At 53.1% G+C, this 22028-nt stretch overlaps 3 long non-coding RNA genes across 3 annotated transcripts; 1 reads left to right on the top strand and 2 right to left on the bottom strand.

Moving 5' to 3' along the window:
- Positions 1-5445: 5445 nt before the first annotated feature.
- On the bottom strand, positions 5446-13935 carry LOC134483883 (uncharacterized). The gene is made up of 3 exons (XR_015645657.1): positions 13823-13935; positions 7047-7320; positions 5446-5821 (listed from the first exon to the last, which is right to left on the bottom strand). It is a non-coding gene; the product is annotated as an uncharacterized LOC134483883 (long non-coding RNA).
- Positions 13936-14672: 737 nt separating this feature from the next.
- Positions 14673-20385, bottom strand: LOC120098851 (uncharacterized). Its single transcript, XR_015645652.1, has 3 exons — positions 20260-20385; positions 19577-19681; positions 14673-15866 (listed from the first exon to the last, which is right to left on the bottom strand). It is a non-coding gene; the product is annotated as an uncharacterized LOC120098851 (long non-coding RNA).
- Positions 16288-20811, top strand: LOC147998565 (uncharacterized). Its single transcript, XR_015645658.1, has 3 exons — positions 16288-16451; positions 16668-16869; positions 16971-20811. It is a non-coding gene; the product is annotated as an uncharacterized LOC147998565 (long non-coding RNA).
- The last annotated feature ends 1217 nt before the right edge of the window (positions 20812-22028 follow it).

The raw sequence follows: 22028 nt of genomic DNA, 5'->3' as shown, positions 1-22028 counted from the left end.
AAAAGGGTTGTGGCATGTCCTATACACAGTTTTGTTGAACCTCGCTTTAGGTAGGGGCTTTTACCAGGTGGTGAACCATGATTAACAATGTAACCATTGTTACATTGTAGCTCTGAGTCCGCTCTTGGTCTTTTACATCCAGTGAGTTTGGGCAGGGATGTAATGACCCGGGCTGAGGCATTTCACAGTCATCTAATCTCTGCCTACCCCCTGTCTCTCCCTAACCCCGACAACCACTTTGTTGTAGTTTCTTTTCCTATTCATGTGATTAAAAAATGCTCTGGGGGGAAAAAAACTTGAAGGAGAAAGTGTTGCTGTAAAATTATAATCAGGCTGTTAAACTTTGAAAATACATATTTTATTAGATAGTTATCAGATAGTATACAAGCTAGCCAAGATATAACAGATTTTAAGCCTTTCTTCAGCTGGAATGGATAACTAAATCTTCTGTTTAACTGATAAAGTGTTGGACTGGGTGTTAGGTATATTTTATGCTTATAATTACAAAAGGATAATAGTTGTGCTCAGCTTATATTTGAGAGAAAGTTTTTTTAATTAGACAAAAGGGTGAAATGTAGGATGTCATACAGGTGAGGGTGGGTACAAGATAGAACGAGGTCTGTCATTAGATGAGAAGGAAGGGTGGGCGGGAGAAAAGTTTGAGGGAAGAGGAGGAGACTGGAATGGGAAGGCAGGAGAAGCCGCTGAGAGAACATGGAGGCTGATGTTAAGATTCCACTCTATACCTTTACAGTTTGTTATGAATGTTCTTAAGGGATGGATGTGTACAGGGCTTTGTGTGTCTAGGTGGGCAATTATATCTTATCAATTGGATCAGAGGTTATTGTGTTGTGTGTTCTTTCATGTGGTGACTTAAGTTTAAGAGAGCGTGTGGCGGCTGGACACACTGGGCTGCCACAGAATTGGGATGTGTATGTCTGGCATGGTGGCAACCTGCCTTGGGAACTAGATGGGTAGAGAGAGTGCTACCAGGCTCAGAGAGAAGCCATCGGCAGTGTGATATGGGATGGAGCAGAGCAGGTGAGAGGCTTTGCTGACTGAGACTAAGATATCTATCAGATATCTTGGGGCACTACGGTTCCAGATCTAGTGCAGGCTAAACACAGCATTTTCTTTCAATCTTTCGTTCTTTCTTTCTTCCTTTCTTTCTTTCTTTCTTTCTTTCTTTCTTTCTTTCCTTCTTTCCTTCTCCCTTCCTTCCTTCCTTCCTTCCTTCCTTCCTTCCTTTCTTTCTTTCTTTTAATAATTTTACAGCAACAAGAAAGGACTTGTTTTGGCCCATAGTTCGAGGGGACTTCAATCATGTCAGGAAGATTGGGGCAGCAGGAACTTGAAGTGGTCATGTGACATCCACCATGAGGAAACACAGAGAGATGAACCCTGGGACTACCCAGATTCCTTTCCCTATCCAGCTCACCTCAGATAACAGTCAAGATGGCCGCCAATGAGCATGCCCAGAGCCTGTCTCCCTGATGGCTCTAGATTCTGTCAAGATGACAGCAATCGCCACCACAGGCTGACTTCTCACTCTCAAACAGTTTCCAGGACGTCACGTAGTGAGGATCATATGGTTGGTGCCATTTGTGCCTGGCATGTTTTACCTACTGACATGAGTCAAATCTCAATCTCCCTCCCTCTCCCTCTCTCTCTCTCTCTCTCTCTTTCTCTCTCTCTTCTTGTGATGCAAAGAATCTAGGACTTTGGGCACATAATTTGCTGCATGTCTTTTTGTGACTCCATGGCTTTTGATAGTAAAAGGGACCCAGAGTAATAAAGGAAGGACCACTTCTAGAAAACACACACGGGCACACCATGTGTAGAGTTCAGAGAACATGTAGCATCTTATAACAGGCTCATGCTGACATCTCCCAATTACTCCAAGATGGCCACCTGCCACGGCTGCTAAGGGGTATCTACCTGTCCCCTGACCCGGAGAACAGAGAGAGCAATGTCACAGTCCGCCTCAGGGGGTCCATAGTGCCTTCCCCCAGCCCCCAAATTCTTCCTGAGTTCTTTAAGAGCAACCTCTGACCCCGTGCCATCAGGAAAACGCTCTACAGAATAAGGGCTCATTTAGAGTTCACATCCACAGCGCCCTTAGAACGACTTCTCTGATATGATCAGCCAGTGACTGTTGAAGTCCCCAGTTCGTCTGCTGCCTTCTTCAGGTTGCTCTGTTTGCGTACAAAGTCCACGGATATGACTCGGCAAGCCCCACTCACCCTTCCCTCAGGCCTCCCAACCCTGCCTCGCATTTCTTCTTCCTTTGCCCATCAGGCACCGTGGAAGAAACCTGGTCATTGTCCTTTAGAGTCTCCGGCACTGAGGACGCTGCCTGCACTCCTGTCCTGTTGTCCTGTGGTGTTCCTCTGTCGCCAAGTTGGATTAATCCAGAAGTTTAATTATATTCCAATGTGGCCATGATATTAATGATGTGAACAGTGATGGTGATGATGATGGTGGTGGTGGTGGTGTAATGACGGTGATATAGTGATGATGATGTAATGATGGTGATGTAATGATGGTGATATAGTGATGATGATATAATGATGGTGATGAGATGATGATGTAGTGATGGTGATGCAATGATGATGTAATGATGGTGATGCTGCTGCTGCTGCTGCTGCTGCTGGTGATTATAGTAATAACAATGGTGGGTGGTGGTGATGTCATGGTGGTAGCGATGATGACGAGATGCCCTCACAGGTGGTGTGTCTTCCCATTAGGAGCAAATCATCTCTGGTGGATTTAAATGGATGGCTCTGAGAGGGTCCAGGGTCACCGCTGTGGAAGTTGTCACTCTTCTCCTGCAGGCCAGTATAGTAGCCCTCGGGGACAATCACCTGGTTCCTATTTTACTAGTTGCTTATTTGCTTTGTTGACTTGGTCGATTTAGTTTTCTGAGGCAGGGTTTCTTTGTGTAGCCCAGGCTGTCCTGGAACTCACTCTGTAGACCAGGCTGGCCTTGAACTCACAAAGATCCCCCTATCTCTGCCTCCCAAGGGCTTGGATCGAAGGTGTACACCACCACTCTTGGCTGATTGTTTACTTGTTTTAAAGATTTATGTGTGTGCATGTGTCTCTCTGCGTATATGTCTGTGTGCACGTATGTACGAGAGAGAGAGACAGAGAGACAGAGAGACAGAGAGAGAGAGAGAGAGAGAGAGAGAGAGAGAGAGAGAGAGACTGCCAGAAGAAGGCATCCCTTGGCGCTGGAGTTGTAGGTGTTTGTGAGCAAAGTGGATGCTGAAATTTGAACTCTTGTCTTCCTGGCTGAGCAGCAAATGCTCTAACCACTGAGCCATCTCTCGTTATATATATCTTCTTTCTTCCCTTCTTTTTTGTTTTTTACATGCTGTCTGCAGCCCCACCTCCTTCCAGTCCTTCCTTCAACCTCCCCTCTGCTTCCCCCACAATCTTCTCCTCCTCCCTCTCTCTGTAGAAAAGGGTAGGCCTCCCATGGATCTCAACCAACTCTGGCATATTGAGTGCCAAGTCTTACTGAAACTTAGGTTTTGTCTGTTTGTTTGTTTGTTTGTTTGTTTGTTTGTAATGGCCGATGTAAGAGTTCAGCTCTGCCTACTCCAAGAGGTGCCCCTGTGCTGGAGTGCAGGGCCCCAGAATGAGAGCAACAGAGGAAGTCACAGAGGCTAGACTTACGGGGCTGGGTGGGGTAGCTTCTAGGGTTACAGGCAGCCTCCTCTGTCCCCTGTCACTAGGAAATTTTCAAATGGCTAGTTAGGAGGACTTCAAAGCATGGCCTGAGGGCAGGCCTCCGTGGGTTCTCAGCTGACCGTACACCAGCAACAGGGCCTTGGGAGGGCTTTCATGCTGCTGGTCAGGCCTGTCTACAAGGGACAACAAGCAGGTTCATTTCACTGAGTCCAAGAGGACCGGTAAACCTTACTGGGGAGGGGCGTGACTGTGGCATCCTTCCCACCAGTGGTCCAGGACGAAGTGTGGCCAGTGTCCTGAGATGCTCCTGAGTTCCCTCCTCTTGATACCTAGAGAGGCACCAGCTCCCCACTAACTTGGCACACGGGGGTGGGGGTCGGGGGCTGGCTGCTTGATTGCTTCCCATAAAGCCCATTTTCTTCAAGGCTGCCTGAGAGAAGCCGGTGAAATGCATTATGGGAGAAATGGATTTAGGGATGTGTGCGTGTGTTTCTGTCTGTCTGTCTAGAAAAATGAGTTACTAAGAGAGGCGAGGCTTGAGCGTGAAATGGAGGACATTACCGCCATTATCAAGGGGAACAGATCATCAGTGATCACTCACGCTGTGGGCACCTCAGGCTGAGACTCCTGACATGCTCGCCGGACACGGTGTCACCACCACCACCAGTCAGGACACAGCTTCACCACCTAGGGCTGGCCGCTGGGCAGGAGCTCTGGTGGGCAGATGGAGTGGATGCCACACCTCAACCATAGATCTCCTGGTCTTAGCCAGCTGGCAATCCCCTGTGGTGGCATCCACTAAGAATGCCAGGACCACAGCATGATGGGAAGGAGGGCTGGCTAGGGAGCCTTAGTCATCAGCGCTCCAGTGAATCATGTCCTGGCACCTCCAGGCTAAGTGGTGATCTGTCACGGCAGCTGGAGACAGGCCCCAGCTGGCCGGCTGCCCCAGGCACAGCCTGGAGTCAGGGAGGCGAGGAGGCCCCAGGGGTGCCTCCAGATGAGGCCAAGAGATGATCAGGTTTCAGGGTCGTCCTGAGAGCCCAGATCACGGCCGTTCACCCAGACTCTGGTGAAAGGAAGCTTCCCACATCTGCAGGGCATGCAGGACAGGACTCTGAAAGCTGCCCACACCCCACAGAGTTGTTTAAAGAAAAGGAAAAGTCAGGGTCCTTGGTCTGATGAGTCTTCTCTTTCTCCCTCCTCCCTCCTCTCCTTCTCCCTCTACCCCCTCCCTCTTCCCTCTCCTCCTCCCTTCCCTTCTCCCTCTCCTCCCTCTCCTCCTATTTTCTTTTTGTTTTATTGGAGATTGAAAGACTATTTTCTTAGAGCAGTTTTAGTTTTACAAAAATAAAAAATGGACAAGTATACAGAAAGACTCACATGGCCCCTCCAGTCCCCTCCCCATGGGGACCCCCTGTGACTGTTGTACTGGGAAGGGACACTGGCACACTAATGAGTTGGGTATTCTAGGCATTTAGGGAAAGGTAGAACTGCAAGTGTCCCAAGTGACAGTGTCTGCAGTGTCCCCGCTCTTCCCAGCTCTAAGCACTCTTCCTTCCTCCACTCCTGTCTCCCCACCGCCCACCCCTGCCCTGCGTCCCAGACAACCACTGACAGTTTACTGTCGGCCCCTCTGCCTTTTCCAGATGGCCTGTGGTTACGATCTCACAGCGTACAGCCTGCCTGGTTCTTTTCAAATGACAGTGTGTGGAATCCTAAAGACATTCAGGGCGTGTCAGTGTCTCTGCTTCTCTGCAGTTTTATTCTCTAGTGCACAAGTGAGTACAGCCAGTCTTGTTTCCTCTTTGGTGTCCTTGACTCTGAGAGCCCAAGGCTGGGCCACTGTGACTCCTGTGACTGCGGGGAGTCAAAGGAGGTGTCTCAGCAGGCTGTTTAGATAGCAAGGAAAGGGAGCAAGGCCTCAGCATCTCCAGGGTCTCAGCTTCTCCAGGGTCTTAGCTACTCCAGGGTCTCAGCTCCTCCAGGGTCTCAGCTACTCCAGGGTCTCAGCTCCTCCAGGGTCTCAGCTCCTCCAGGGTCTTAGCTACTCCAGGGTCTCAGCTCCTCCAGGGTCTCAGCTACTCCAGGGTCTCAGCTCCTCCAGGGTCTCAGCTCCTCCAAGCTGTGTTGTGTGAGTGAGCTCATGAGTGTGTACAATGCACATGTGTGGTGGGAGTGTTTCAAAGATGAGTAAGGATGTGTCTTAGGTGTGCATGTGCTCTCTATCTGTCTGTCTATCTGTCTGTCTGTCTGTCTATCTATCTCGTGGGCAGACACACACACACACACACACACACACACACACACACACACACTCCATTCGTTTGTGGTGGGATGGAGATTTCCCAGGTGCTGGGAGGGCAAGCTCCACCACCTTGGTGCCCTGTGGTTGAAAAGTGAACTCCCATTTTCCAGAAGAGTTCCATGGAGTGCAGGTGCCAGTGGTAGTAGGGGACATAGTTCTCAGTTTTCGGCCTTCACTAAACCTTCAGCAGATGGAGTGAGTCCTCCTTGCCCTCCTCCTCACCCTCCTCGACCTCCTTGCCCTCTTCACCCTCCTCACCTCTTCCTCACCCTCCTCACACTCCTCCTCACCTTCCTCACCCTCCTCCTCACCCTCCTCCTCACGCTCCTCCTCACACTCCTCACCCTCCTCCTCACCCTCCTCCTCACACTCCTCACCCTCCTCCTCACACTCCTCACCCTCCTCCTCACACTCCTACCCTCCTCCTCATACTCCTCCTCACACTCCTCACCCTCCTCCTCACACTCCTCCTCACACTCCTCACCCTCCTCCTCACCCTCCTCCTCACACTCCTCACCCTCCTCCTCACACTCCTCACCCTCCTCCTCACACTCCTCACCCTCCTCCTCACACTCCTACCCTCCTCCTCATACTCCTCCTCACACTCCTCACCCTCCTCTTCACCCTCCTCTTCACACTCCTCCTCACACTCCTCACCCTCCTCCTCACCCTCCTCCTCACACTCCTCACCTTCCTCCTCACACTCCTCCTCACACTCCTCACCCTCCTCCTCACCCTCCTCCTCACACTCCTCCTCACACTCCTCCTCACACTCCTCCTCACACTCCTCACCCTCCTCCTCACCCTCCTCCTCACTCTCCTCCTCACCTTCCTCACACACCTCACTCTCCTCCTCACCCTCCTTGCCAGGGTGTGGTTATCTGGCTTGGCTGTTGTTTCTCGCACACTGGGGTACAGAGGCCATATTCATGTTGGGTGAGGGTACTGATCCTCACAGTAGAATCACTAAATGTCTGACAAGATTTCTGTGGCGTTCAAGGCTGACCCACGGCCTTCTGGTGGCAAAGCATCCACCTGATACCTGAAGGTAGAGTGCTGATGCTGACGTGGACTTGGGGAAGGGCTGGGGTCTGCTCCTGTCTCCAGCCCCTGTCTTGGCCATCACTTGCTCAGCATCCCCACGGTGGTCCTGGGGATCTTGGGGCTTCCTCTCAATCTGTTGGTGTACACCGGGACCCCAAAGGTCTGAGAGTTTGACGGCCATTTCACAGGCAGACCAGTGGACTTCCCCGCCACACAGACATGCCTTGAGGAAAACCCTGGAGGCCAGGGAGGGGGAGGCATCCGCTCAGCCCCTAGGAACACAAACATCAATAATTCAGTGTTTCAAAACTTCAGAAATCTTCAGCTTCCCTCACCCCCACCCCCTTCTTTTGATCCAGGGTCTTAATGAAAGCCCAGGCATTCCGAGGATAGTTTAATATTTAAACAGTTGTCTTCACTCTGAAGGTCAGCCCAGCGTGTGGGGTGTGAGACAGAGCCAGGGTTGGAGGAAGGAGACAGGTGGGGGAGGGGTTGGGGCTGGAGGCTGGAGGAGGGCACAGTGATGGGGCGTAGGGGGAGCAGTGTAGATGGTCTCCACTCCTCCATGACTGGCCCAAGGCCAGAGCCTTTTCTACCTCAGGTTCTCAGATGTGTCAGGTAAGGGTTTTCATGAACACTGGGTCCCCAGGCTCCCACCTGCATTTAGGCCTTAAGCACAAGGTATCCTTTGCAGTCTGGCTAAACATGGGACCTCCCTGCTGCGTGTAGATACCTGAGGCGGGGCTAGGGTGGTCCCCAGAAGGAGCTTGGAGGCAGGGCTCCCCCCAGTTCAGAGAGTGCTGCCTGCCTGCCCTCTTGCTCAAGGCTGGGGCTTTATAGTCTGTCCCTCAAAACAGAGCCCTCTGAGAGAGATGTGACAGCCACACCAGGGCTACCTTCGAGGACAGGACTGTCCCGAGTCAGAGGGGACAGGAAAGGAGCAGCTCCTGTGTTTGTAACCCTTGAGTTAAACTGCTCACTGCCTTTTCCAGTCAGGCAGTTCCTTCGTCTGAGAGAAGACCTTGCCAGGAACAATGCTCTGATTTTTAAGTGGAAGGGGCTTTATTTACTTGACCCAAGGGTGGTTTAAAAAGGCAAACACGGCCACAGCCTGAAGCAGGGCAGACTCCTAGGAGGGAGCAACTCCAGAGTACACCCCAAGCCAGGGAGAAGGGAGGCTGTCCACCTACTGGGTCTCCGGGGACAGGGACGGTGGAATGTGGTGGGCGATGCAGTACAGCTCATACTGAGGCTGTGTGATCAGGCCATGTTTGACCATTTATGGTGCCCACAACCCAGGGTCCCCAAAGAGAAAGCATCCAGACCCCCAAAACACATGCAAAAGATAAGCTTGGAGCCTTGACCGTGAGGTTATCAGTGTTCCCAGGCCTGGGCTAGTGGTGCTGTCTCAGTAGCTAATGCATAGAAAGAGTCCAGCAGCTCGCTCCCGGCGGGGTTTGCGGTGAGCCGGTGCTGTTCACCGTGTCTCCTGCACGTCTCTGTGAACTTGGGTACAGCTGGGCACTGGTATGCTCACTAGGTCAGAGGGTCCAAGGGTGGACACTTCACCCCTGACCCCAGCAGCTTCTCATGAACCCTGCTGCTCAAACGTCAATCACTCAGCAGTGCCCTGCCCTCCAGCCCTCTTGGAGACCCTCAGCTCTCATTGGCACCTTGCAATGGGGGCTTTCCCCCCAGCCCCCGTCCCAAGCAGAAATATCCACAGGGGTCTCAGAGTGCCCTTCGGGGTCCTCTACTCCCTCCCCAGCCCAGCTCCTCATCAGCACCCGGACTCTGTCCCACTGCCCACGATGCCTAGCACCATGAGGCCTCCGGCCAGGCCACACAATGCAGACAACCTCGATGAGCATTGCCAGCGTCACCTTGGGAGGTGGAGGTGCCTGCGTGGTTCTGCCTCCAGGAATCTCTTGAAGGAAGCTTTCTGAAGGCTTTGCCAAGCTCACCTCTGAGGCTTCCTTGGGGGGAGCTTTGGGTTTTTGCAAAGGTGACCAAAAAAAAAAAAAAAAAAAAAAACAGCTCTTACAATGGGGTCTAGCAAACACCATAAGAGACAGAAGTTAGGGGTCCACTCTGCACTTTGCGTTCACCTGCACAGTGCCCCAACCCTCCTCGAGGGTCATTGAGTCAACACTGTCACAACTCCCGGTACACCCGAGTTCCCCTTGACCCCTCAGGGTCTCCTAGGGTGTCCTTTCCTCTGACCTCTGACACCCAATGGGTGTCCGACTCCTCTCCGTGAGTATGTGTGACTGTGAGTCTAAGGCCGAGGGAGATGCCCACAGCAGACTCCTGATCCCAGACCCCAGCAGTCGGAGAGCATCTGGTTCCAAATGTCTGGCACCAGCCAGTCCCGCTGGAAGCAGGAGGGATCGTCTCTGACCTCAGAGGAAGGCAGCTGCATTCAGCAAGTTGCCAGCTGCGTGCCCACAGAGCCCGGAGACAGAAGCTGTGCACCAGCACCAAACAGGTGCTCATCTGAGCGAGCCTGAAAGTCCGGCAGCCCCGGGGGACTGTTCTGACAAAGACTTTCCGGTGACTAGCATTCCCAAGGGGCCCTGCAGCTGTGGGGAAGTTCCGGACCTCGGAATCGGTCCATGGAGCCACCTCAGAAGACGCTCGCGGTTAGGTAAAGACAAGATAAACACCTTCTTCCTTCATCACGCATGCCCCCCATCGGGACCTCAAAAGCTCTGCCTCACTCACAGCCGTCGACAGATCACAGCTCGTGGCATGAAGCCCACTGTGACTAGCGCTTCTCACCCAGTATCGAGTCACTCAGATGACGAGGCATCGCCCACGCGGCTCTTTCTCGCTGCCCTGCGATTACCCACAGTACAGCTTCTACTCCGAGACAGAGAGGACACTGTCGCGCATGTGCCGCGACACGGGAGAGAGTGACAGATGCCCACTAAGGGTCTGCCTCCCCTTCTTCCTTAGAATAGCATTGGCACCGTTGGTGAGTTCTTGGGGTCATTTCTAGGTCTCTTGGTTATCCCGACAACAGCAGACCTGTGTCGTAGAGTGAGCGCCAGGGGTGGGACCTGGACACGGGGGTTGTTGCGCTGTGGACACTCTGCTCCCAGTCTCTGTGAGGCCAGTACGAATGGTGCTAAGGAGGTCTCGGGCCTCTCTGCTGATGAGAGGGAAGACCCGCCTCCAGTCTGAAAGGACGACTGGCAGGATGAGCGTGAATGAAGACAGAGACCGGAGGCTGTATTCCCACCGCCAGCTCTTCACCTCATTCCATCCCAGCTGGTCTCGCTGTAGAACAGTGGCAGTGGCTTGTCCCTGTCCCCGTCCCCGTCCCCCCCCCCCCCGCCCCCCGTGCTGAGCTCCTAGACATACATGGCTCTGCCACCCAGTGACCCTGTTCTAGCTGTAAGGCCTGTCTTGGCCTTGAGGATGGGTGCCGTGCACCTTGGCGTGTGTCACTGAGGTCCCAGGTCCCCACAAAACAGCAGAGCTGGGAGGGGAAGACAGGAGTATTCTGAGGTTGACATCCTTATGGGCTGTATAAGGAGATCGAGCCTTAATAAACAAACCAGCCAACCAACCCGTAAGCTATGTTAAGTAACGTTCTCTAAAAATTCAGCTCAGAGCCCCCGATGTTTAACGCATTGGGAAATAAGGCCTTTTTGGAAGGGTTACTTCCGAGGAGGTCACACCCGAGTGGGGTGGCCCTAACCCAATGATCACGTCCTTAAGAAGAGAAGGACATTAGGGCTGGGATTAGGACTGGTGACAATCTCACATGAAGCAGGAAGCAGCTGACAGGAGGGACCCTCCCTGAGCTTTTAGAGCAAGATTAGTCTCGCTCCTTAGCTCCCAGGACTACAGAGAAAACAGTCCTGCTGCTTGGAGTCTCCAAGATGGTGGCACCTTGCTCCCACGGACACTTAGCCATACAGCGTTTCCTGAACACTGCTTTCCCCCGCGACTCGGACATCTGAAGCCTCTCTACACAAGTGTGAAGCTGACCTCGACAGTTATATTCTCCTGTGCTGGTCACCCACACCCCCTAGGTGCAGGGCCAGGCCCCAGCAGCCCACACATGTCTCCTGAATGGAGCTGTCCCTGGAATGGAGAATGGAGTTACTATGAGAGCCCAACCCCCTGAGGGTGGTAGGGAGGAGAGCAGCCTCCACTGGAGGCCTTATTCTTCCTTGCTGCCGTACTGTAGTAACTCTACTCCTCAGGCTAGCTGTCCAACAGCCATGGAAAGTTCTAGAAAAAAATTCCTTGGCAAACTCCTCATGTGCCAATGGAGGGCAGTCCCTGACTCACAATGTTAAAGTCAAGGAAATGCATGGTGCCGAGTGGTGGCATAAGGATCTGACACACTGGTGGCATGGGGTGGAGCAGGGTGGGGGCTCACACACTGGTGGTATGGGGTGGAGCAGGGTCAGGGCTCACACACTGGTGGCATGGGGTGGAGCAGGGTGGGGGCTCACACACTGGTGGCGTGGGGCAGAGCTGGGTAGGGGCAGCTGATACTATCCTAGACATGGTTCCTCAGCCCCAGCACTTGACAGCCAAATACACCACCAACAGCAGCCAGGTGACATCCACAAAGCAGTCCCACCCACAGGCGCTGGACCCTAAGTCAACCCAAAGTCCCTCAAAAAGAACAGATCACGCTAGGGCTGTGTGCTCACCCAGCCTTGATGTGCAGCACAGTCCTTCTGTGGAAAGAGCTTTCCATCTGGGTCCTGCAGAGCTCAGGCTTCTGGAGCCATCAGTGACCCAGGAGTGGCCTCTCAGGAGTCTCAAGCCTCCTGCCACCTACTACTCTTTGTCCCCCAAATCTGGAAAGTGACCCCTGAGATCCAAGCACACAGTACAGGGAGAGAGGACAGGGCTCTCCTTTAAGAGGTAGAACACCGGTGGAAATGGTCAAGTCTCCAGTGTTGGCCTCTGGCCAAGGTCAGGCCCAGGAGGTTGGCCATGGATAAGAACAGCTTAGATGATGAGCCATGGAAGGTGCGGGATGATAGGTGTGGGCTGCAAAGCCAGCTCAGAGAGAGGACCGGCTGTGATGGTTAATGTTTCGGAGTCAGTGTGGGCTGGAGGGTAGGGATGGGCAGGATGACAGGTGAGTAGGCTACTGCTGACCAGCCAGGCTCCATTCAAGGGACAGCTGAGCAGAGAATGTGGGACAGATTAGAGAGCTGGACCCGTGGGAGTGCTGCCCACTAGAATGTGGAAGTGGAGCCTTGTGACGATTGGAAGCACGGCCAAGATCCTGCTATTCCTCAGATGGTTCAGCTTAGACCATGAGCCTATCTCACCAAGTCTGCAGCCAGCTCTGGGCCCTTTGCCCTTTGTGACCTCAAAGGCGGCTTAGATAGCAACTGAGGAATGTGAGCAGCTCAGATTTTATTTAGGAAAGCCCTGCACCACAAATGCAGCCCCTCCACGGGCATGCAGTAGACCTCTAGAGAGCTATGGGGTTTGCATAGCTGCTCAGCAGGGGCTGTGGTCAGAGGAATACGTTGAGAAGGTTGGGGATGTGGTCAGTGGAGTCCCTTTGGGGCAATTCTTGCCCTAGCCACAGGAGTCCCCATGTCTGCCTGGGCCAGGGATCCCTAAGATTTTGCTCCTGAATATATATGGCCACTGGGTTGCTCTTTGGGCAGAAGTTTCTAGACCCTATTCTATTGGCCTTGATTTTTTTTATTATATTGTATCTCATTGCATTGTATTTTTGAGATGGAGGTCTTGTTCCATAGCTCAGGCTAGCCCTAAAACTCACAATCCTTCTGCCTCAGTCCCTCATGTACTGAGAATTCAACGTGTGTGTCACAGGTCAGACAAAGCATAGTCTAATCCTGAGGAGAAGATGGTGAAGCCAATACACCAGGGTCGTGGTTGTTTCCAATGAAATAGCTTGTTAGACTCTGAGAGTAGCCAGCCCCAAGGGAAGCCACATTGGATAGCCAGGAGGTGGGCAGGAAACAGGGGGAAGTGAGGGAAAGGAGGGAGGGGTCTCGTGTGGTTTTTCTGTGAGGGAACTGGTGAGGTCAGTCAAGCAAGCAGCTGAGGACAGGCTGATGTGGAAGTGAAAACTGTCCAGGGTTGTGACAAGTGCAAGGGATGATATCCTGGGCGACGTGGAGGCTGTGAACTGTGGTTGGGTAGTTTGAAATACACCCTGTGGGGAAACATTTAAATGCCTCCGGGAATTGACTTAACCTGAGTCTGACTGTTTCTCCAGAGGCAGCAGGGCCCAGGGCAGGGTTTTAAAGAAAGAAGTTATAAAATGTAGTTTCTCTCCAGGACTGGGAGACGACAATGATTGGAGGGGAGACAAGAGTCTGGGTGATTGACATAGCCCATAATGGGCGTGGCCAGCGGTCACGGAGGAGCACGCTTTCACTCGGAGTAGCATCCTTTATCCCTTGTGCTGGCATCTGGCCTGGTGGTCATGTGGTCCTTGCGCCTGTGTGGCCCATTCTCACTCTCAAAATGTCCTCAGAGAATCTTGAATGGGGAGAAGTGGGTCTCAGGACTGACCCACTGAGAGCTTGGCGCCCCCCCCCCCCCGCTAAAGACCATCCCCCAAGTGTGGTGGAGGGCGATCCCCGGTTCTTCCGGGCATTTCCAGATCAGCATGTTGGATGCTGATGGGGGTCTCTCTAGTCCCCCTGGCCTCCGCCTGAAAGATATCCCTGCTACCAGCCCCCATCCCCCTACTTCTGTTTCTCCAGGGCCTAGAAGCTAGGCCTGGCTGGATTAGGAGTGGGGCTCGATTACCCGAGGTGGTGGGGATGCCAGGCACACACCAGCAGCCGGTACACAGCTTCCCCAGGGGCAGAGCAGAGGATCTCCCTCAAGTTCCTCTCTCTGAAACGCCAGCGTGTTTTGACTTCCACGCAAGTCTAGGGGAACACCCCAAGGCATCTGCCGGATGTGCTGTCAGAGGGTTTCTGGAAGACAGATGGCCAAACGGAAGTTTGGGACGAGGTGCAATGGCGTGGGTGCAGATCTGCACGACGCCCACCACCTCAGCTGAGAAGAATTCCTGGTCCTCCCTGAACCTCCATTTCCTCCCTGCTGTGAAGTAGAAAGGACAGCAGGCGTTCTAGTTAGAGACTGTGGAGATTGAGAGCTGGGGCTGGGCAGGAGGCTCGAGTAAACACCAGCTGCCGTTGGGTGCTGCAGCACCAGAGGCTCAGAGGAGCTGGGCAGCCTGGAGGCAGCCTAGGCGCCACAAGGCAGGAACAGGGTCCATATCAGAAAGGACGCTGGGAACCATCCTGGTCCTAACTTTACTGGGAGGGCTGGGATCCCATCACAGCAAAAGAAACAGCCAGATTGATCCAGCAGGCCTTGCCGACATGGACCCTACCTGGGAAATTTCAGTGGAGGAAGCCAAAGAAGCTAGAAAAATCCCCCCCGGGTCACACATGTCTTTGTACCCAGAAAGAAGCTTCTAGAAATGTAACACACCCTCCCCTCTTGCCCCACCCACTATGTGCAGGACATCTTTGCAGAAAGAGAGGACACAGAGAGAGTGGTTTGGAAAGCCAGAGGTGCCCAGCCTCTGGCTGGGGAAGCTGCTTTGGGGGCCAAGCTGACAGACTGTCCCATGGAAAGACTGGACTCTAACCTCAGCTTTTTATTCCTGACAAAACGCGGCTGGTCTGGTCCTTGCACTGTGGTCCTCTGTGGACTGTCTGGCTCAATTTGATATTTTTTTTTTCTCCCCCAAAGCCGTTGTGCAAAGAACAGCTTTCCAGAACAGAGTTTGGTATAACCCAGCTCTCTGTAGCCATGGCTCAGGGCCTCTTCTGTGGTTGGGAGCTCCACTTACCCATGTGTGCAGTCACCCTCACTGGCCTTAACAGGGTTTGTTCTTTTAGGAGCACTATTTGATACAGAGAGGAGGAAGGGATATGGAATGTCTGCAAGCTAGCACGAATCACCAGCTGCAGCCAATGTTGAATTTGATGTGAAGTTGGACACACACAGTTGACTCTGTCCTGGCTGCAGACAAGCCCAAGATAACCCTTGTTAGAGCCCTGCTAACACCTCCAGTTCATCAGAGCAGGTGAGCTGAAGGGAGAGCTGTGCCCCTGGCATAGTGGCCAGCCAGCTTCTGACCAGGGTCCCTTTGCCCACTAGGACCCACAGCCAGAAGGCATATCTATCTTCTGGGCCACTGTCGACCTACACCGAAACCTCAGGCTACATCAGACCCAGGAAAGCAGAAGCCCACGCGACACATCCCAAATTGGTCCCTGGGGAGCAAAGCCGAGGCTTAGGAGGAATGGAATAGTTCTCCATAAGCATCATTCTGGGAGCTCAGAAGGACACTCAGCATTCAGTGGACATTCGAATTCTTGCCCTTAGCCAAATACATCCCGGTCACGGAGCCCCAAGAGGGGGAAATTTCTGTCGGCGGTCACATGTAAGTCCACACAAGTCCATCTGTTCGAGACCACACAGGACCACAGCAGGCAATCTCATCTGGAGATGGAGTCTTCACAGAGGTGCTTGCGGGGAGACAAAGCCCTTAGGGTGGGCCTGAGCCAGCAGGACTGTGTCCTCAGGACACACAGAGGGAGGACCCATTGAGGACACATCTGCGGGCGAAGAGGAGCTGCCTCAGAGGACCCAGCCCTGAGACAGCTTGACCTCAGATGTCCAGCCTCAGGATCCGTGGGTCGGTGAACCTGGTTGGAGCCCTCAGTTCATGAAGTTTTTGTTCTGTCGCCTCGGGACGTTCGCACAAGCGTCTTGCGCTGTTAATCTCAGAAGCGTTCTTTCCCTTGGAATGAGATCTCTCGCTCCTGTGCTGAAAGATGTTGTTGTAAAAATATATAAAATAGAAAGGAGTAATTGTCTTTTACCCCGCTAGGTCCTCACCACAGTGCCCCAAGATATCTGCTAGGTATCTTGGCGGAAACACAGCCCAGCCACACACTTTCCTACACTCAAACCCTTGCATAAAGGAACACACATCACAATAATCTTAGATCCAATTGGTAAGATATAATTGCCCATTAATAACAACCTGTAAATACACAGAGCAGAATCTTAACATCACCTGCCATCTTGTCCTGCCACGGCTTCTCCCCCTCTCCCTCCTGTCTCTTCCTCTTCCTTCAAACTTCTTTCCCGCCCATCCTCCCTTCTCCTCCAATGACAGGCCTCCTTCTATCCTGTACCTGCCCCTCACCTGTACTTTACAAATTCAATGGAGAGGTGGTTCTGGTGAAGTCACCTGAGTTCTGAGTCCTTGTCTAGGCAGCTGTCCTTGGGGCAGTGGAATTAGCATCAAAATACAGTAACTTCAGGGCAAACCACAACGGAAAGACTCAGAGTGCTGGGCTGGAGTGGGCTCTACATCTTCGTTGTAAAGGCCTCTGAAGTCCCACAGGTGAGTTCCTTCGTAGGTGGGTGTGCTGGTATTCCCGGCCTGCCCACCACACCTGGCTTTGTGGTCATTTCTTCTGCAGCCCCAGGAAACTCAGTAACTGTCTCAGTAAGGTGGTGGCAAGGGCCCAGACCCTGCCTCCTGCCCATGCTGTTACACCTGTCCCCTTGCTTCCTGTGGAATTCACGGTGATTTCTGCCTAATGTGTCCTGTCCACAGGGTGCCCTGCAAGTTCCTGGCTGTCAGTGATGCTCAACTGACATGGTCACGCGTGATTTTAGCACAGCATGGCTAAAATCGGTGGCTTTGTATGTGAGACAGCCGTCCACCTGGTGTCCAAGCCATCTGGTTGTCCCCTCGGGATGCAGAGTCAGGACTAACCCCCATCTCAAGCCTGGAATGCCACCGGACGCCAGCTGAAGTGAGTTGCAGTCTCCATCAAAGAATGTCTGTCAGACTGGAAGGACTCTTCTTGGAAACCACGACTGACTTCTCAGCCATTTGCATTCTGTTTCAATTTAGGCTTGAACAAGTCAGACTTCCTCAGGAGGGCTCCCCCAGGAAACCCCAGTGGTCGCACTGGAGGAGATACAGCTGCAGATGGGATTTTCCCAGCATGCTCTGTCTGGCTGGGTCAAACTACAGATAGATGGTGCTAGGACGGGAGGTAAGGAGATACCCAACACTGAGCTCCCTCGAAAGGCCTCTCCCAGGGGCAGAGAATTACTTTCAGCAACCAGGGTTGGCTTCATTACCAATCTGAATTCTAGTATAGTCCATAGCTCTTGAGCATGGATTAAAAACAGCCATTAATTCTGGCTGACATTATTTCCAGCTTCCAATGGGATCAATGGACTCAGCCCTGGGAAAGCAACGGACAGGCGTGTTTGAGAGCGATAGTGCTAAGTCCTTGATAAGGGCCTTGAGCGGACAAAGTGGTTGACTGGATCTCTGTTTCTGCCTCCCTTGCGCTCACCACCCATCTGGTCTCTGGGTCATCCCTTCCAGCTAAACGTTTGCTGTCTGGACGAGCCAACCGGGCAGAGGGGAGGCCATCGTTCATCCCAGCATGGCCCTGCCATCGCCCTGCCTTTGGGGTCAAAACGGGCCAGAAATCAGGAGAGCCGTGCGACCCTGTCACCCTCACCTTGCTGTGAGCTTTGCCTGTGTTATCCACACAGAACTTGGTTTAGTGTGGGGTCCCCAAAGGGCAGGCTGAGCCTGGCCATGGGGTAAAGGAAGTTGTTTTTGGAGTCCATCCCAGGAATCCAATCGATCCCCCATGGGCATGTGCAGATAGAAGGACGGAGGGAGAAGCTTCGAGAAGGGCTGACCGCCATGGTCCGCAGCGTCTGTGCTCTGGGGCCCCAGGGAGGAGTTGGTATGATACAGTTGCTCTGTATTATGGGCCTACAGACAAACAGGAGTGGCCTTTGCTCTTGGGGTCTCAGACTGGCTAGGTGCAGATTGCCACCAAGCAGGAACATACGACCGCAGACCAAATAAAGCCATTTTCTTTCACCTCCCTAGGAACACCTGGGCCCCTTTGCAGGGCTCTGGGTCTGTCCGAGCTGAATAAAGTGCCCAGGGCTGAAGGGAAGGGAGGGGTAGAAGGTGAGCCACAAAGGAGGGGGGGCTGGAAACAGAAGTAAAGCTTCTCTGATCAGGGTGGGGGTGTCACCATCCCTTGGCCAAAACAGTACCTAGAGTGTCCTGCTTTGGCATGAGGACTGATGCCTAAAAGGGACTTTTGTCCTAGTTGCCTGGAGTTCTCCCTCCGCTAGTGTCCAGGGGGGCGGGGAACTCCACTGCTGCCACTTTCCTGGATCCCATTTTACTGTGGAGTTTAGTACACAGGGCTGACCCTCGCCCTCCCCGCCGCTTTGTCTCATCCAACACGATGATCTCACCCTTTCCTGTTCGTTCCCAATTAGGCTGACTCACCCTGACCTCTCCACGGGTCACCCCAGCAGTTGGGTGCTCTGTCCAGGCTCCAGGGTAAATAAACGTTCCTACCCACAGGCAAACGAGTTTGGTACGTTATACGCCTAAGCGCCTATACGTGGGGTTGGGCGTTTGCAAGTCCAGATACACACACTCAGCAAACACACATTCAGAGCCGCCGACCCAGGAGCACAAAGCACACATATACAGTCCCGCGTGCGTACGAACATGCTCACGAGCGGGCACACGCACATTCACGCGTGCACACGGACATACAGACACACTAGCACGCACCGAGGCTCATCTCTGTGCTATCCATTAGACGGTGGCCTCGTAAGCTGACTGGGCTGCCCTCTGGGTACGGAAGCCAGCAGCAAACCGTGCTGTGGTGAGGACTGACATCCTTGGAGAACCCCAGGAAGCACCCGGTGGGGCCTGGCCTTACACGGGATGGGACGGGGGCTTCCTCAAACCGAGGATCCAAGGTTTCCCCATAAAAGGAGTCACAGTCACGAAGACTTGGTGACACCTGCACTAGTCCAGCATTCACTTCCTCAAGGAACAGAACATTGGGGGCAGGCTACTGGGAACAGGGAATCCCTCTTGCACTGGTGAAAGCACTTGTTGGGGAAGTCATAGCGACTGAGTGTACCTCCCTCACCGTAACAACGGACTTGTCTCCCCAACGTCCCAGCTCCCAGCCCTCACACTAGCCCATGACATCCAGCTGAGTCTGCGCCTCTCTCTCTCTCTCTCTCTCTCTCTCTCTCTCTCTCTCTCTCTCTCTCTCTCTCTCTCTGTCTCTTCAAAGTGTTTGTGGTTTGGCGGCTTTGGTGCTGCTGCTTGTTTCATTCATGGACCCTCCCCTACAGGGCATAGGGAGGCCATAGGAAGGCCAGAATCTATTCTATTCCAGCCCTATCTGGGCAGAGAGCAGCAAGGGGCATCAGCTCGGGGAGCTGAGAGACTGCAAATGAGGTGGGGGTGGGGGGCGAACACTGAGGCAGGCACTGAGGCTGCCCACTGCCAGTGTGCTCCCCGAACATGTTCAGAGTGTCTGTGCTTTTGCCTCGCCCACCCGGCAGTGTGTGACTCTGCATGGGACCCACAGGAGAAGCCACACTGTCCCGGTGTCCCTCAGAGGTGACACTGGAACCCACCCCCTGAGAGGGCAGGTTGCTCACCTTAGTGAAGGGAGCTCCTTGAAGCCTTCTTCCACCTGCTCCTGGCTCCCTATGGGCACATAGTGAAGCTGTGCCCACCGGGCATACTATAAGAGGCCCCTGTCACTGTAACATTTGAGAGAGGCCCAGGTGAGGTTTCTTTCCCTTCCTCTCCCTCCCTCTCTCTTCATTCCTTCCTTATATTCTTTCTTCAGCACAGGAGACTCAGGCACTCCTTCTGGCCGCACTGGTGCCCCTCCCCCACCTCTAACTTCTCCCTCCCTCTGTTATTCACATCCTGTATTAAGCCACCTTCCAGGGCCTTCTGTCAGTCATTCTGACATCGTTCCTTCCTGGGTAGTGACTGTGGGTGAATAGGTCAGCCCCTGCAGCCAGAGCCAGCTGGATCCTAAGTGATCTCTCCCTGAAGTTTGGGGGACACCGTCCCAGCACGTATAGGTCTACTTTCCCTGGGGATACTTCCCTGTCGCTCCCTCAGTCACTTGAAGCTATTCAGTGAGGAGCAAGCCCTTCAAGGGCCTTCAGTGACACTGCCATCAGCCTCTTCCTTCTCCTCCTCCTCCTCCTTCTCCTCCTCCTTCCCCCCCTCCTCCTCCTCTCCCTCCTCCTCTTCCTCCTCCTCTTCCTCCTCCTCTCAGGAAAAGGGAAAAGCCAGGTGCCAACAGAGACACTTCAGAATCCACCCTGACCAGACCCATGCCTGGAGGGTTCACCGTGCCCCTCAGACTCTTCATCCTTTTCCTAGTTCCACCTGGTTCCTCCCACGCAGGGCAGTGCCAGCCTCCGACAGAGACCGCCTATTTGCCTGTAATTCACAGCTCGATCAAAAGGCTAGCCAGATCAAAGTTGCATTCCTTATCGCTTTTTAAGATTGAGTGAGGACTTGTGTACTGGGTGGAGCAGCCCTTAGTGTCCTTTCTGTATAAACATAGAAGCTTTTAACACTTCCCCCCACCATCCCTGACCTTCACGGGGGGGGGGGGGGGGGGCAGCCATGCCTCCTTGGCTCTAGCCTGTGACGTCTGTGACGGTAAGCTTCTCAATGCCAACCACACGCTGAAGCGCTAGCTGAGTATTTTTCTTCCCTTCAGTGGTATTGTTCATACCTTGAGAGCGTGGTCTGGTGACAAGCTCTGATTGTGTAACGAGGCTGCCGGGCAAGGGCATTATGGTCATACCGGGACTCAAAGGCAGCCTCTGGCCTCAGAGGAGGAGAAAAAAAAACCCACCAAGGCAAAAAAGAAAAAAAAAAACATAGGTGAGAAAGATGTAAAGGACCAATATCCTCAATATAGAAAGAGCTCTCAGGATAAATAAGAAAAGCATTTATTTACCTCAGGCTTCATCACTCGGTTTGAGTCAACCAAGAAAGTCTGGCTCCTTTGTTTGGTTAATAGCTTCCAGGAACCAGCTCTTTCCTGCTGTGTTTCTAGGGTTTGGGTGGCTGACCTATATGTCACTCCCAGAGTTTAAGCAACTCTCCCTGGCTGATAACAGTCATCCCAGAGACAAACAGGAGCTATGGGTGTAGACATCTCACTGTGGCCCTTAGAGCTGTATTCTGCTGTGACAGACCCCCAGAAAGTGCAAAGTAGGTCATCTCCAGGGAGTATCGTCTTACTGTGCAGGAGGCTGGGACGTCCAAGGTAGAGACAGGACACCCGATGAGGGTCTACCTAGGTCAGCCTGTGGTGTCTGCCAGAGAGCAAGACAGGACAGCAAAGTCATTGCCTTTCGAGGGAACCTCTCTTGCTAGTAACCTTGATCTGTCTGTGTGGGAGAGTGTGTCAAGAGACACCTCCCTCACCTCCCCCCACACTTGGTTTCAAGATCGGGTTTCAACACATGCATTATGGGAAACAGTGAAAGTGTGAACTTTCCTACAAAGGGAGGGAGAAGGAGAATGCAAACAAAGCCCACACTGGGTAGCTGAGCTGAGGTGCTGAGGAGGAGAAGGGCGGGCGCCTTCGTGTGTGTGTGTGTGTGTGTGTGTGTGTGTGTGTGTGTGTGTGTGTGTGTGTGTATGTTTGTGTGTATGTGTGTGCATGCTCATGTGCATGTGCGTGCGTGTGTGTGTGTGTGTGTGTGTGTGTGTGTGTGTGTGCATGTATGTCTCAGCCTGCCTGTGCTAAACACCCGTTCTCATTTTTTGGGTGAAACGGGTCGAGCTGCATTTCAATGAGAAAGGCCTTGGATGAGATCCAGTCGCGAAACCTGGGTGGAAAATGAGAGCCGGCCCTTCAGACTAACATGCAGCCAACAGTTAACCTCCAGTCACCAGTGGGAACTCTCAGCCAGTGGCGTGAACGCCCAGCAATGGCCGCGTACAAGTTCAAATCCGTGCCATTCCAGCTAAACTGCCTCTCCCGGAAGATGTTGTAAGTCCCCCAACCCCTGTGAAAACAGCTGTTGCAACTGGCCAAGATGAGGTCATCCTGGAGTGGTGGGGTGT

Source organism: Rattus norvegicus, chromosome 20 (assembly GCF_021556685.1).
Source record: "Rattus norvegicus strain SHRSP/BbbUtx chromosome 20, alternate assembly SHRSP_T2T, whole genome shotgun sequence".
NCBI classification, from domain to species: Eukaryota; Metazoa; Chordata; class Mammalia; order Rodentia; family Muridae; genus Rattus; species Rattus norvegicus.
Note: the sequence above shows the minus strand (reverse complement) of the source record. Positions and strands in the feature narration are given on the sequence as shown.